Source organism: Nilaparvata lugens, chromosome 10 (assembly GCF_014356525.2).
Source record: "Nilaparvata lugens isolate BPH chromosome 10, ASM1435652v1, whole genome shotgun sequence".
Taxonomy (NCBI): domain Eukaryota; kingdom Metazoa; phylum Arthropoda; class Insecta; order Hemiptera; family Delphacidae; genus Nilaparvata; species Nilaparvata lugens.
In genome coordinates, this window is record NC_052513.1 from 19,107,165 (window position 1) to 19,121,591 (window position 14,427).

Genomic DNA, 14,427 nt, shown 5'->3' on the forward strand with positions numbered 1-14,427 from the left:
AATATTTCAAAAAGTAGGTTATGCTCCATAAACTTGAATTCAGGTTCAATCTTCAGTCCAAACATTTGAAAATAGAAAAGCTCCCATTTAGATTGTTTACAAACCAAATTCAATAATAAAATAACCCTCACCAATCACTTAAAACTGTAAAATAATAATTAAGTTTGAATATTATGATGTACCATTACATGGAAACAAATCAGATTATTTTGATCGAGTCTATTACAGATGCTAGATTTCTCGCGAGATACCATAAGCTGATTGATTACACAGATGATCAGGCACACACATCTTCTGTTATTGACAGACGTCGAAATTATCATCTGTTTTTCCAAGGATGAATTATCCTCTCCATGTCATTCAGCGAGTTTTCTCGAGGATGAGACCTAGTGCAATCGAATCTTCATATCATAAACCTACTATGTTCCAAATTTCGTGAAAATCTTTAGATCCGTTAAACTTAAATAACCAGATATAAAAATAGTCAGATATATAAATACAGAAATTGCTCGCTTAATATAATAGGAATAATTAGTTATTTGTATATCTAGAGTGAAAAGTACGTATTTTCTCCCTGTGGGAAAAAGTTTGAAGCCCGAGGCGAAGCCGAGGGCAGCAATTTTCCTGAGGGAGAAAAAGTATTTTTCGCTCGTGATGTACACAACATTTTTCCTCAATCTACATTTTTTCATAGAAACTGCAAATAAAATCATTCTAATAACTTACGTATTGGTGACAATGATTCCTAACAACATAACCTACATCTAAAACCTACAAACCGGTCGTCTGATTGGCACTGCCGATTGCACTATCTATCGGCAAAAGTTGTAACAATTATATCAGCTGAGCAGCTACCAAAAATGGCTGACTCCAGATCACACGGTTCAGATTGAATTGCAGATCAAAAATATTTGTTGGCTGGTATTTTGAATAAAATAAAATATTTTAAAAATTGTATAAATTTTTATCATCTACTAATATTAGAATATAATAATTATCATACAAACTTATATTTCATGAGTTAATCAAATTTCTGGTTGTGGTATTGAATTCAGTTGACTCAATGACAGACACCTCTATTATGCTTTCTCATCTGAGCTTAGACCTTCTAACCTATTACAATGTAAGTTTCAAAATAGAGATGCTCCCCATGTTATTTAAATGGAGTCACTTTTACTCCCTAGGAAGTTTTTTGTTTTTTACCACCGAGAGCGAAAAAGTGACACTTTAGTATTAGGTTTCAGGGAGTAAAGTAAGTACTTTAGACAGTAGGTGGAGGAAAAATGAATTTATCTCCGTTAATATTCAAACAAGCAATCCAATCAATAAAATGAACATTATATTCAAAAATACAAATATAAGAAATTTACTATAAATAGATTTTTTTTGGAAATTAACCTACTCAACTATGGGAAACCCATGTACTGGAGCAGGTGATAAGCTAATCATTTCCCTCATTTTATCATACATTTATTAATGATTCCACTAGTAAGAACTCGCTTCACTCGTTCAACTATCTCACAATAAACTCATCTTGTTCCTGGATTGAGGAAAGAAACCCACCCCAAAATCCCAGGCAGCCTGACATTTGAGGTGGAATGATGCTTTGCGCTGCGTTGGGGTGGGGTGTTTTAGTTAGTTCGGGGGACATCCGCCAGGGGCGCTAGCGTCGCGACGCCACTTGCCAAGCTGACTAGTACCTGTTGCCCGTAGCGTCGGGACGCAACTTACTCTCCCAGCTCACAGTCCGTGGTTCGAACCCTTCGAACAATCGTGATTTCCGGCTTCCTATCTGAAAACCTTGAGGAAACCTCCCGAGATATTCTAGAAGACGACTGAAGAGGTAGGTTCATGTGTTATTATTACTTTTATTAGACACTGGTAGCTCACAGTCCAGGGTTTGAACACCTCAAACAATCGTGATTTCTGGCTTCTTATCTGAGAAATTTGAGAAAACCCCCTGAAGGAGTTAAGGGGACAATTGAAGAGGTAGGATCATGTGTTATTATTACTCTTATTAGGCACCTCTAACTCACAGTCCAGGGTTCGAGCACCTCGAACAATCGTGATTCCCGGCTTCTTATCTTGGAACCTTGAGAAAAGACCCTGAGAGAGTTTAGGGGACAACTGAAGAGGTAGGTAAATGTGTTATTATTACTCTTATTAGACACTTCTAGCTCACAGTCCAGGGTTCGAGCACCTCAAACAATCGTAATTTTCAGCACCTTACGAAAACTCTGTACTCTGTGCTCTTATTACTCTTATAGTGAGGTCTACGTTATAATGGCAGTGGAGATAGATAGGAGAACAACGTTGCCGATCCTCTGTCTTGTCAATGCCTTCTATAGACGGTAGCTGATACAGGTTTATTTCATTTTCATTCTCGTTTTGAATAATCAATTATATTTTTTTATTAAGCAAAAAATTATATTTCTCAATAATTTTGTAATGAGTTTTCATAATTACGATGGAATATTTTGTCACTTAATTATTAATTCTACATTGTTAGAGAACGATCTGTCAACAGAGCAAAGCGAGAAAGAGATATCCGCTTTGTTGAATGATGGACAAGGATAGCAATAACATTTCTAATCAAATACTGTCATTATAACGTGGACCCCACAGTCCGTGGTTCGAGCACCTCAAACAATCGTGTTTTTCAGCATCATCTTAAGAGAACTCTGAACTCAGATTTCTGGAACACTGATAGAACTCCTGAGGTAATCGACAACTGGGAAGGTTGTTTAAATGAGGGGTTATCCAACTTAGAATCGATCCAAATGGATATTCAATCAAATATATTCTTCATTACATAATACAAAGTGAATCCTCAATGAATTCATCTTTATTCATCAAATAAATATTTTGAATTTTACATTTTCTAGTTCTATATCGGAGAAAATTCATTTGATTCGGAAGAAATTGATGACATAGATAGAGATTGAGAATGAGGATAATGTAGAAGAGGTAGATCGAGGGATAAAATGAGACTAGAGTTAGGTCCACGTTATAATGGGAGTATTTGATTGACATTGGTGTTGCTATCCTTGTCTACCGTTCAACAAAGCAGATAGCACTACCCTTCTCAAATTCTGCAACGTTGCCAGCTCGTTTTGTAACCATGTAGGAATACAATTCATTACCAATATATTATTCAATTTCAATTATGAAAGTTCATCATTAAAACATTGACAAATATTTTTATTGTGAATAAAAAAGAATTGATCATTTTTCAAGGAAGAATAGGTGAAATTGAACCAGAAATACAGGTATCCGCTATCAGAAGGCAAGGCAGAGAATCGTCCACGCTGTTCTGTTATTTTTCTCCAATGCCATTATAACGTTGACCTCATCATAGTGAGGAATCTGCTCCAAAGAATAACTAGCACAGTGAAACGTTTGGAAAATAGTCAAAAAAGGAGAGTGAGAGATGACTTACAAGAGATTACTTTGGAAGAAAAACTATTCCAGATAAGAATACTGTTATGGAGAAAACTAAGAAAGGAGAAAGAGAGAAGATTGAAGGCAATATAAGTCGATTGATGACTGCTCTAACTCCAGTAGTTTTTGAGACGATTCTTTATTGCTTGATATAAGTTGAAGAGCTCTTATCAGCTTCCGTTTCAACGAAACTCCTGAACCAGTTTAAGTTTCTCATTTTTCACAGAATCCTGTTGTTTTTCCGCTCACTTTTCTCATATCAAGCTCTTAAAAGCAGTTTCCTAGCTTTTGTGAACTTAGTGGACCGGGGTTCGATCCATTCTAGAGTCTTGTGCTTTTCTGGAAAGTGTGTTTTCGGGAATCAAGTTTCAAGAGGATTTTTCAACCTTCACGAAAAAACAGGATCTTGGGAATTTGTCCCCTACATGTCCAATGAAAATCAAGTTCTTAAGAAGTTGTTTTCAACTAGAAAAAGAGCATAAGGGTTCCTTTATGTCGTGCCTCCCAAAAAAAATAATAGAAATCAAGATTACAAGATGTTTCTCAATCTTTTTTGAAAATCATGCTACGTTTTCGAATATGTTTCAACGTTCCTATAGTGAGGTCCACGTTATAATGGCAGTATTTGATAAACATTGGTGTTACTATCCTTTTCTATCATTTAACAAAGCGGATACCGCTATCTCTTTCTCGCTTTGCTCTGTTGCTAGATTGTCTTTTAACAATGTAGAATCAATAATAATTAATTAACAACAAATTTTATTATACTATGAAAATTCATTATGAAATTATTGAAAAATATAATTTCTTGCCTAATAAAAAATAATTGATCATTTTAAACGAGAATGAACAGTTAATATTACATCAATAACCTGTATCAGATACCGTCTATAGAAGGCATTGTGAAGACAGAGGATCGGAAACGTTGTTTTTCTATCTTTCTTCACTCCCATATAACGTAAACCTCACTCTTATAAAGAAGATCATGAAAATTTGTCCCCCACTTGTCCGAAAAATAATAAAAATCAGGATGAAAAGATGTTTTTCAAATCTTTCTAGAAGTCATGTTTGAAGGGGCAGGAGTTATTTTCAACATTCTTACAGTGCGGTCACCATTGTAATGACAGTTGATACAGATAGGACAACAGCGTTGCCGATTCTCTGTTTGCCACTGCTTTCTATAGAGGATGACTGATACGAGTATATTATGATGCCATATTAACTGTTTATTCTTGTTTCCAATAATCAATAATGATTGAGGAAATATATTGTTTTATGATTCAATAATCGATTTTCATAATTGTGATTGAATATTTGGATAATTTATTCATCTTATTTCCACATTATTGGGAAACTATCTGGCAAAGTAGGGAAGGTAGAAAGGATAGCGCTATCGGTTTTGTTGAATGACAGACAAGGATAGTAACACCAATGTCTGTCAAAATTGTCTGACTAAATGACAATCAAATACTCAGTATAAATAGTCAAATAGTCATTATAACGTGGACCTCACTATAGCTGGTAAAGTGTTTGTCGTATTTTATCCAACTAATAGTATATTTCGCACCTAGAGCCGAAAATGAGACTTTTCCGGCTCGAAATCGGTTTTCAAGTCCGAGGCCGTAGGCCGAGGACTAGAAAAGATTGAGAGCCGGAAAAACATTTTACCCGTGGTGCGAAAGCTATTTTTCGCCACACACAAAAATAAACAATATATATATATGAGAGTAATTGTTTACTAAGCACTTCCGAAAACAGAAGTGGAAGGTGATAGCTCTAGCAAATCTGAGGTAATCTGAATATCGGGAAATTGTCCAAATTATTTTTTTATTAATTATCAAATTATTTTTTATTCTGATGTGTCTAAATAACCTAAAAGATTATGTTCAATTATGAGGAAGGTTGAGATTATACTTATTTATTCTTTTACCTAAATGTCGATAAGGATAATATCATAAATAAAGGTTTCAATTATTGAATAATGAAAAGTTTTTTGATCAGCTGTTCTTTGATCACCTTTCTTATTTCCATGTTAGCGGCCGGAATGTGTATTCTTTCCGGCCTTAGCCGGAAAGAAACCTGTTCTGACGTCAGACGAGAGTCGTCTGCAATGTCTTTCAGATCTACATAGGGACTGGAAAACAGCTGCTTTCTGTGCAGTGTGGCGGAAAATAAATTATTAATTCACTTCATCTTTTCACAAAGTTCCCCCGGAAAATAATGCCCTGATTCACCACCATGTTTAACACTCAAAGTACTCCAAAAGATAACAATGTTTTCCTGGTATCGACTTCCAAAGTTAATCACAATCAGATATAACCCTGGTTAATTTTGATTGATGATTGGGCGGTTTCGCAATATTATCAATCATAATTATCCACTTGGTTGGTGGGCTATTTTTCACGGCCTGTCACAGGCACTCTTCACCTGCTATTAAATAGCTGGAGAGATGTGAAAATTTCAGGCTGGTAAAATTTTCTGGTGAAATTGGTTGTTTCACACTCGATTAGGCGCGTGTTTAATGGGTTTATAATTGTTTTTCAACTTGAAAGCATACTGGATTTTTCAATAACACACCTTATCTAGCTGGCTATTGATTTTCAGAATTAACAGAATTTTATCTCCCTACCATTAATATTGGGCCTACGATTCATTCGCTATAGTAGGTCACTAATAGAAGGAAGGAAGGACAAACTGAAAACTATAAGTCATGAAATTTCGGAAAATTGGAAATAGGTCTATAACGATCCTCCGTTGATTAAGAATCTATATGCAAAATTACAAATTAATCAGTCCAGTAGTTTAGACGTGATGATGCGTGGAACACAATTTTCCTATCACGTACGTGTATAAACCAGTTCTTTCCTTTAATATACTCGTAGTAGAGATTAAGGAGATATTTCAGTTGTTTAATAATATCACTAGTAGTCCTGTGAACAGTAGAGCTCACGCAGTATTCTCATCCACAAGTACCTGATTGAAACTATAGACCTTATGGAAATACAGCAATAGACTGGCTTGTCCACACATCTGTGTAATCACTTGTCAGCTGATTTATGATTAATAATTCTATAGTCTGATTTTTACACTAACATTGGCGTATGAAGGAGGCTCCTTTTCCCTTCTATATTATCCTTGAAATGCAAAATTTCCAAAAACCTTGTATATACGTCGACGCGCAATTAAAAAAGGAACATACCTGTCAAATTTCATGAAAATCTATTACCGCGTGTCGCCGTAAATGCGCAACATATAAACATTCAAATATTAAGAGAAATGCCAAACCATCGACTTGATTCGGTCAATTATCTCTAGTTCTATGCTGGAGTTCATTAGAAACTCATGATAATCCACTTTCCCAATGAATGCTTGAATAACAAAGGGAAAACTTGAAAAGTCTTGTCAAGCGACTCACTTTTTGGAAAAATAAGAAACTCCAGTTGTAACATCATTATTTGCTTGTCAAAATCTTGAGTTTTCCACAGAGATTCATAACAGTGCTTCAACCAAAACAAGTACTCTCTATCGATTTCTCAATGAAAGAGCGGTTTGACAACTTGAAGTAGTTTCATTCATAATTTATTGAGCGATGTTATCAGTTGACTAAACGTATCTTCTGTTAAACCACGATATGCTTTCATATTCGTAGTCTTCATTGATTTTTTGTCAAATATAATAATATCATGAATAGTTTATGAGAATGTTGTGACAAATTGTAATTTTATTAGAAGCAATATTATCAGAAGTTGTCTAAACTTATCCTCTGTTAACCGGGATTTGCTTTCATGAGAATAGTTTACATTGATTTCTTGTCGAATATATCGTCATTGTGGGAGATATTTCATTTTGGATGAAGAAGACTAAGAAATTGTCAAAAACCACAGATTTATTGATACTTAGAAAGACCGGTTTCGGTTATTACACCATTGTCAATCTCCGATAAAACCACAGATTTATTGATACTTAGAAAAACCGGTATCGGTTATTACACCATTGTCAATCTCTGATAAACTGTTGATAAATCTTCTAAGATTCAAGTCGACGGTTTGGAATTTCTCTTAATGTTGATAAACTGCTTATCAAAGATTGACAATGGTGTAATAACCGAAACCGGTCTTTCTAAGTATCAATAAATCTGTGGTTTTTGACATGTTTATCAGAGATTGACAATGGTGTAATAACCGAAACCGGTCTTTCTAAGTATCAATAAATCTGTGGTTTTATCGGAGATTGACAATGGTGTAATAACCGAAACCGGTCTTTCTAAGTATCAATAAATATATGGTTTTATCAGAGATTGACAATGGTGTAATAACCGAAACCGGTCTTTCTAAGGATCAAAAAATCTGTGGTTTTTAACAATTTCTTAGTCTTCTTCATTCAAAATGAATAATTACCACAATATCAACTTCTCAACTACACAAAAAGATATTCCATTATCTACCTATCTATCTTATCTATCTTATCACTTGACCTACTGTGATCTTGGATCCTGACGGCACTTTGCCATGGAGATATGCCGACAATTAAATATACAATAATATTATGTAATGATTCCTTTGAAATGTTCAATGAAGGCCTTTATTTATTTATTTTATTTTTTTTACTGTGATCTTGGAGAATTTGAAATAGGCCTGAAACCATCCTTGGGAGTATATCATGAATCTCAAACATCTCCTACATATTTTCTATAGCTTTCCACATAGTATTCAAACAATTATATAAATTCAATATTATTTCACACATCGCTCATGTTTATTTATACCTATCTATTCATCTATTCGGTCAATTACTAGAAGGTAACCCGTGCTCCGCAAAGGTTCAATTAGAAACTTGACCCACTGTAATCTTGGAGAATTTAAAATAGGCCTATAACCATCATCGGTAAATTTTGAATCTCTATGCAAGATTTCAAGTTAATCAGTTGAGTAGTTGAGACGTGATGATGCGTCATTAATGAATTTTCTATCCCGTACGTGTATTTCCCCTTTATTATATTAAACACTAGTAGGTAACCCGTGCTTCGCAAGAGTCTAATTGAAAACTCGATAAACTGGAAACTTGACCTACTGTAATCTTGGAGAATTTGAAATAGGCCTATAACCATCGTCGGTAAATTTTGAATGTATATGCAAGATTTCAAGTTAATCAGTTGAGTAGTTGAAACGTGATGATGCGTCATTCGTGAATTTCCTATCCCGTACGTGTATAAGCCATTTCTCTCCTTTACTATATAAAACATTAGCAAGGATGTAATTGAAAACTTGACAAACTGGGAACTTGACCTACTGTAATTTTTGATACTTTTTGTGTGGTTGAGAAGTTGATATTGTGGTGATTATTCATATTGAATGAAAAAGACTGAGAAATTGTCAAAAATCACTGATTTATTGATAATTAGAAAGACCGGTTCCGGTTATTACACCATTGTCAATCTCTGATAAACTAAAGTTTAGTTTAGAAAGACCGGTTCCGGTTATTACACCATTGTCAATCTCTGTTAATGATTTATTGATAATTAGAAAGACCGGTTTCGGTTATTACACCATTGTCAATCTCTGTTAATGATCTATTGATAATTAGAAAGACCGGTTTCGGTTATTACACCATTGTCAATCTCTGTTAATGATTTATTGATAATTAGAAATACCGGTTTCGGTTATTACACCATTGTCAATCTCTGTTAATGATTTATTGATAATTAGAAAGACCGGTTTCGGTTATTACACCATTGTCAATCTCTGTTAATGATTTATTGATAATGAGAAAGACCGGTTTCGGTTATTACACCATTGTCAATCTTTGATAAATTAAAGTTTAGTTTAGAAAGACCGGTTTCGGTTATTACACCATTGTCAATCTCTGTTAATGACAATGATGACAATGGTATAATAACCGAAACCGGTCTTTCTAATCATCAATAAATCAGTGGTTTTTGACAATTTATCAGTCTTTTCCATTCAATAATTTTGGATAATTTGAAATAGGCCTATAATCATCCTCGGTAAATTTTGAATCTATATGCAAGATTTCAAGTTAATCAGTTGAGTAGTTGAGACGTGATGATGTGAATTTCCTATCCCGTATGTGTATAAGCCAATTATTTCCTCTATTATATTATATCATAGATCAGGTTAATAAAGCAGCGTACACATATTCGCGCTTCCAACCCGCACCGAGCACGCTCCTCCTTCGTACCGCCCTCGTACTACCATCGAACAACAGTCGCTCCGACCACGCACCCATCATGAACGTTACGGAAGATGTTAGATCTTCTCGCGTTCCCCGGTCGAACCACTCTTGTTCGCCGGTCGATCATCAATCGCTCTGCTGGAGTGACGTTCGGTTGCGGAGCGGTGCGAGAGTCTGTACGCACCTTAAAACATCACAATATTGGAAAGATAAAACTGACACAAGCCTAAAACATATTCTCTTGCTGATTACTTGCTCTTCCTCATTACTAGAATTTATAATTATTATTACAAAATCTGAAATAATGTCCAATTTAACTCACTACTGATATCTTCCTTGGAAATTAGAGAATCCCCACTCTAGTATAAATTGTTTTTTGATATTATTTCGAAACGTTTTTAACGCTTAAATTTGGGAGAGGAATAGCACAAGGTTACCTTATTTTTTCTCTCCCTATCATTTTGATTATGTACTTATCGTATCAATAGAGAATAAATAAATGTCATTTCATTCCAATCTTCATTTTAAATAAATGAAATCAGATCTCTATCAAACACTCATCATAAGTATGCAAGAATTGAAATGAAGTATGCAATTGACCTCTCATAAATTGTCAAGGAGTTGACATTGACCAGTCATGAATTGACATGAGGTAGTCAATTAACCTGTCATGAATTGCCATGAAGTATCCAATAATGACCTGTCATTTAGTCAATTTTCTTTGACAAAGAGTCAACGGTTTTCGACAGCTATTCAATTGTTTTTGACAGACAATTGTTTTTCAATAATTGTCGATTTTGATTGTTAGCAATAATTGATTTCAGTTTCTAGAGAGAGACAAGTTTATGAGGATGAGGGTTCAATTCATGAATAATTGACAGTATCCCTCTTAAATAGCATCAATGATCTCCATTAAAATAATACTGACAAGTGTATGGTATTGGTGGAATTCACATAAACCTGTCAGTTACTCTCGTAAACGAAATCAATGCCTGTCATTTAAATAATGATGACATTTAGAAGTTTGTCTCACCCTAATTAAACTGGGACCACAGATTGGCTCTCTACGAAATAATTCCTGAATTTTCCAGACTCGAAATACAAAATTTTCATCATCGATATAATAATAATGATAGACTGGTTCACATCGTGACGTCACCAGTGAGTATACAATATTCTATAGTGAGGTCCACGTTATAATGGCAGTGGAGAAAGATAGGAGAACAACGTTGCCGATCCACACTGTCTTGTTAATGCCTTCTATAGTAAGGTTCACCATGAAATGGCAGTGGATAAAGATAGAAGAATAGCGATGCCGATTCTCTGCATTGATTAATTATATATCTACACTGTCAAAAACATGATTGGCATCGTTGTGGACCTAGAAAAGGATAGTACCACCGGCTTTGTCGAATGATAGGCAAGGATAGCAAAACCAGAGTTGATCAAATATTGTCATTATAACTTGGACCTCACTATATAGACGGTAGCTGATACAGGTTTATTGATGTAATATTAATTAAGTGTTCATTCTCGTTTAAAATATTCAATTATATTCTATTCAGCAAGAAATTATATTTTTCAATAATTCCATAATGAATTTTCATAATCCAGATGAAATATTTTTTTCGCCACACTTGGATGTAATGAGCTGGTTTACGTGCGTCATATGGAGGCCGAAAGTGATTGTTTTCCGACCAGGCCGGTAAAACTTTACGGCCCTAGGGCTGTAAAATGACCTTGAATAACAGCTGATCGTGTCCGATCTCACAAAAATCATAGAGATAATCTCATAACGACTGTAATAATCTATATAATTATGTATCGTGAATCACGGTATCATGTATATAATATATTTTATGAATTACTGTTTCATAATTAATATTTATTATTGTGTTTTGATATCAAACAATAGAATACGATGATATCTCCATAGCCTCAACAATATAATGTTGGCTGCATTGTCCATTGTCAGAAAGGTAAAAATCGCAAGTCTTTAAAAGTGAAGAATCGAATTTGAAATCAAAGTACAATAATTGTATCATATTTAAAAGTGAGGTAGAGTAATAATGTTTTCTTTTTATTATCGAATTCCACTTCTTAATGCAATACAATGAACAATAATAATAGGAAAATACAGCAGAGATCTAAAGTTTAAGGTAAGCCTACTGGTAAAACTCAGCCTTGACTGAAAAATTCCTAGTAATTTTTCCGTAATTCACTATTAAAACTTTTAGATAATTTTTCTTCAATATCAAACCATATAGAGAAAACATTAGGCCCACTCAAGATTGAATCTTCGAATGTTTTCTCTATGATTTAACTATTTTCAGAGCAATATTTTGTTGTGAAAATGCCGGCAATACGGCTTCAAGTTTGCCGCTATAGGCTACACTATATTATAGTAGCCTACATACATTACCTGACTTACAGGCCTCTTCAATCAAAGACATGCAATGGTCGAGAGCGTTAAGGCGCTATACATCAGAACTCAAAGTTCAGTGAATTACAAACATGATCTAGGTTCGAACCTCGGTCAGTGACATTTTTTTTTGTCGATGAATTTCGACTTTTATTAGCTATTTTTTATATTAGTTACCGTAATTTAAATTTCAATCAATTTTTTAGATATATTTTGAGACAAAACTGTGAAATATGCAATTATATTAATTTTTTAATCACATTATTTCAAAATAGTAATGAAAATTCTATTCATCCATCTATCCATGAGATATTGCACCAGGCGCAAAGCACGAGCTATAAAAATTCAAACAATTATTCGAAATAGTATAAAAATATTGTCACTATTGTAAATTATTAATTAGTAATATTGAAATTAATTGACAGTGAATGTTGTCATAACCAAGATTCAAACTATCAAAATAGGCTGTTTGAATTTTATTTATTTTTTAATTTCTTATATATTGGGAAGTTTTTTTTGGTGTGGCGAAAAATAGCGTTCGCACCATGGGCAAAAATGTATTTCCGGCTCTCAATCTTTTCTAGTCCTCGGCCTACGGCCTCGGACTTAAAAACCGATTTCGAGCCGGAAATATCTCATTTTCGGCCCTAGGTGCGAAATATACTATTTCGCCCCACTTGGCTGTAATGAGCTGGTTTTCGTGCGTCATATATGGAGGCCGAAAATGATTGTTTTCTGACCAGGCCGGTAAAAGTTTTACGGCCCTAGGGTTGTAAAATAACCTTGAAATCAGCTGATTCTGATTTGATGTGAACGTGTTTACAAAATGGTTTATGAAACGGAATCAGTTTATGCTTCTAGAATTGAATAAGTATTCTGCAATGAGATACTATCATTTTATTTGGATGAATAAAATACAGATGAGATATATATTATAAACTATTCAAATTCGATTTTCAGAGTAGGATAGAACTTCTAACCTAAACTTCCGAACAAGCATTGTTGACGTTGACATTCAGATTGGCCAAATTTCAAGTGTGCTAAAACAGCTGATCAAAAAACTTTTCATTATTTGTGTTTATTATTCAAGAATCAAAACATTTATTATAATAATAATCTTATTGTCATTTGGAAGAATAAAAAGTATAAACTCAACCTCTTACATAATTGAACATAATCTTTTAGGTTATTTAGACAAATCAGAATAAAAAATAAAAATACTTGGACAATTTCCTGATATATTCAGATTACCTCTGATTTGCTAGAGCTATGACCTTCCTGTTTTGCTTTTGGAAGTGCCTAATAAACAATTATTCTCATATTTATATTGTTTATTTTTCTGTGTGTCGAAAAATAACGTTCTCACCATGGGCAAAAATGTTTTTCCGGCTCTCAATCTTTTCTAGTCCTCGGCCTACGGCCTCGGACTTGAAAACCGATTTCGAGCCGGAAAAGTCTCATTTTCGGCCCTAGGTGCGAAATATACTATTGAATTGATCATTAATTCATCATTGTTGAAAGAGGATCTGGCAACAGAACAAAGCGAGAAAGAGATAGCGCTATCCGCTTTGTTGAATGATAGAAAAGGATAGCAATACCATCACTAATCAAACACAGCCATTATAACGTGGACCTCACTATATACTCACATGGTGACGTCACATGCGATACAATAATATTGGCATGTCAGCAATTATCGTGGTATGGTATGAATTCGGCCGAGAAGGGCTTTCAATTATGGAAATCTGATCTGAAATGTGATCTGGTGGATTTAATTGGCACTCTACGTCTCTTTCCGAGTCATTCTCTCCTCTGTGGTACACGTTATAATGGCAGTGAAGAAAGATAGAACAGCGTTGTCGATTCTCTGCCTTGCCACTGCCCTCTATAGAGGATACCGGTATATCTGATATGATATATTAAGTGTTCATTCTTGTTTGAAATAATCAAATAAAATTTATTAAATATATTTTAAAATTGAATAATGAATCTAATGATTGAGGTAAGATAGTTTGTTCATTTATTATACACCAACATTGTCAAAAAACGATCTCGTAACGTTGCAGAGCTAGAAAAAGATAGCGCTATCCGCTTTGTTGTTTGTTTTTTGAATGATAGACAAGGATATCAACACCAATTTCGATCAAACACTGCCATTATAACGTGGACCTCACTATAGTTTATTATATCCGTCTAGCCAGGGGGCTCCGCCCTCTGGACCCCCGACTGGATCGTCCAAGAAAAAGATCAACAGGCTCGCTTCGCTCGCCTGCATTTTTCATTTGACCATTTTTATCATATGTTAGGACGATCCAGTCGGGGGTCCAGACGTCTGGCTAAACGGATATGGCAAGCGAAGTGAGCCTGACGGC

The 14,427-nt window shown here is 34.5% G+C and overlaps 1 protein-coding gene across 1 annotated transcript in view; it reads left to right on the top strand.

Annotated features, from left to right (window-relative positions):
• The first annotated feature begins 1,699 nt into the window (after window positions 1-1,699).
• Window positions 1,700-14,427, top strand: part of LOC111046719 (ras-related protein Rap-2b-like) — a 435,025-nt gene continuing 422,297 nt past the window's right edge. Inside the window, 1 exon segment of the mRNA XM_039436492.1 lies at window positions 1,700-1,843. The gene's annotated coding sequence lies outside the window, so the exon portion shown is untranslated.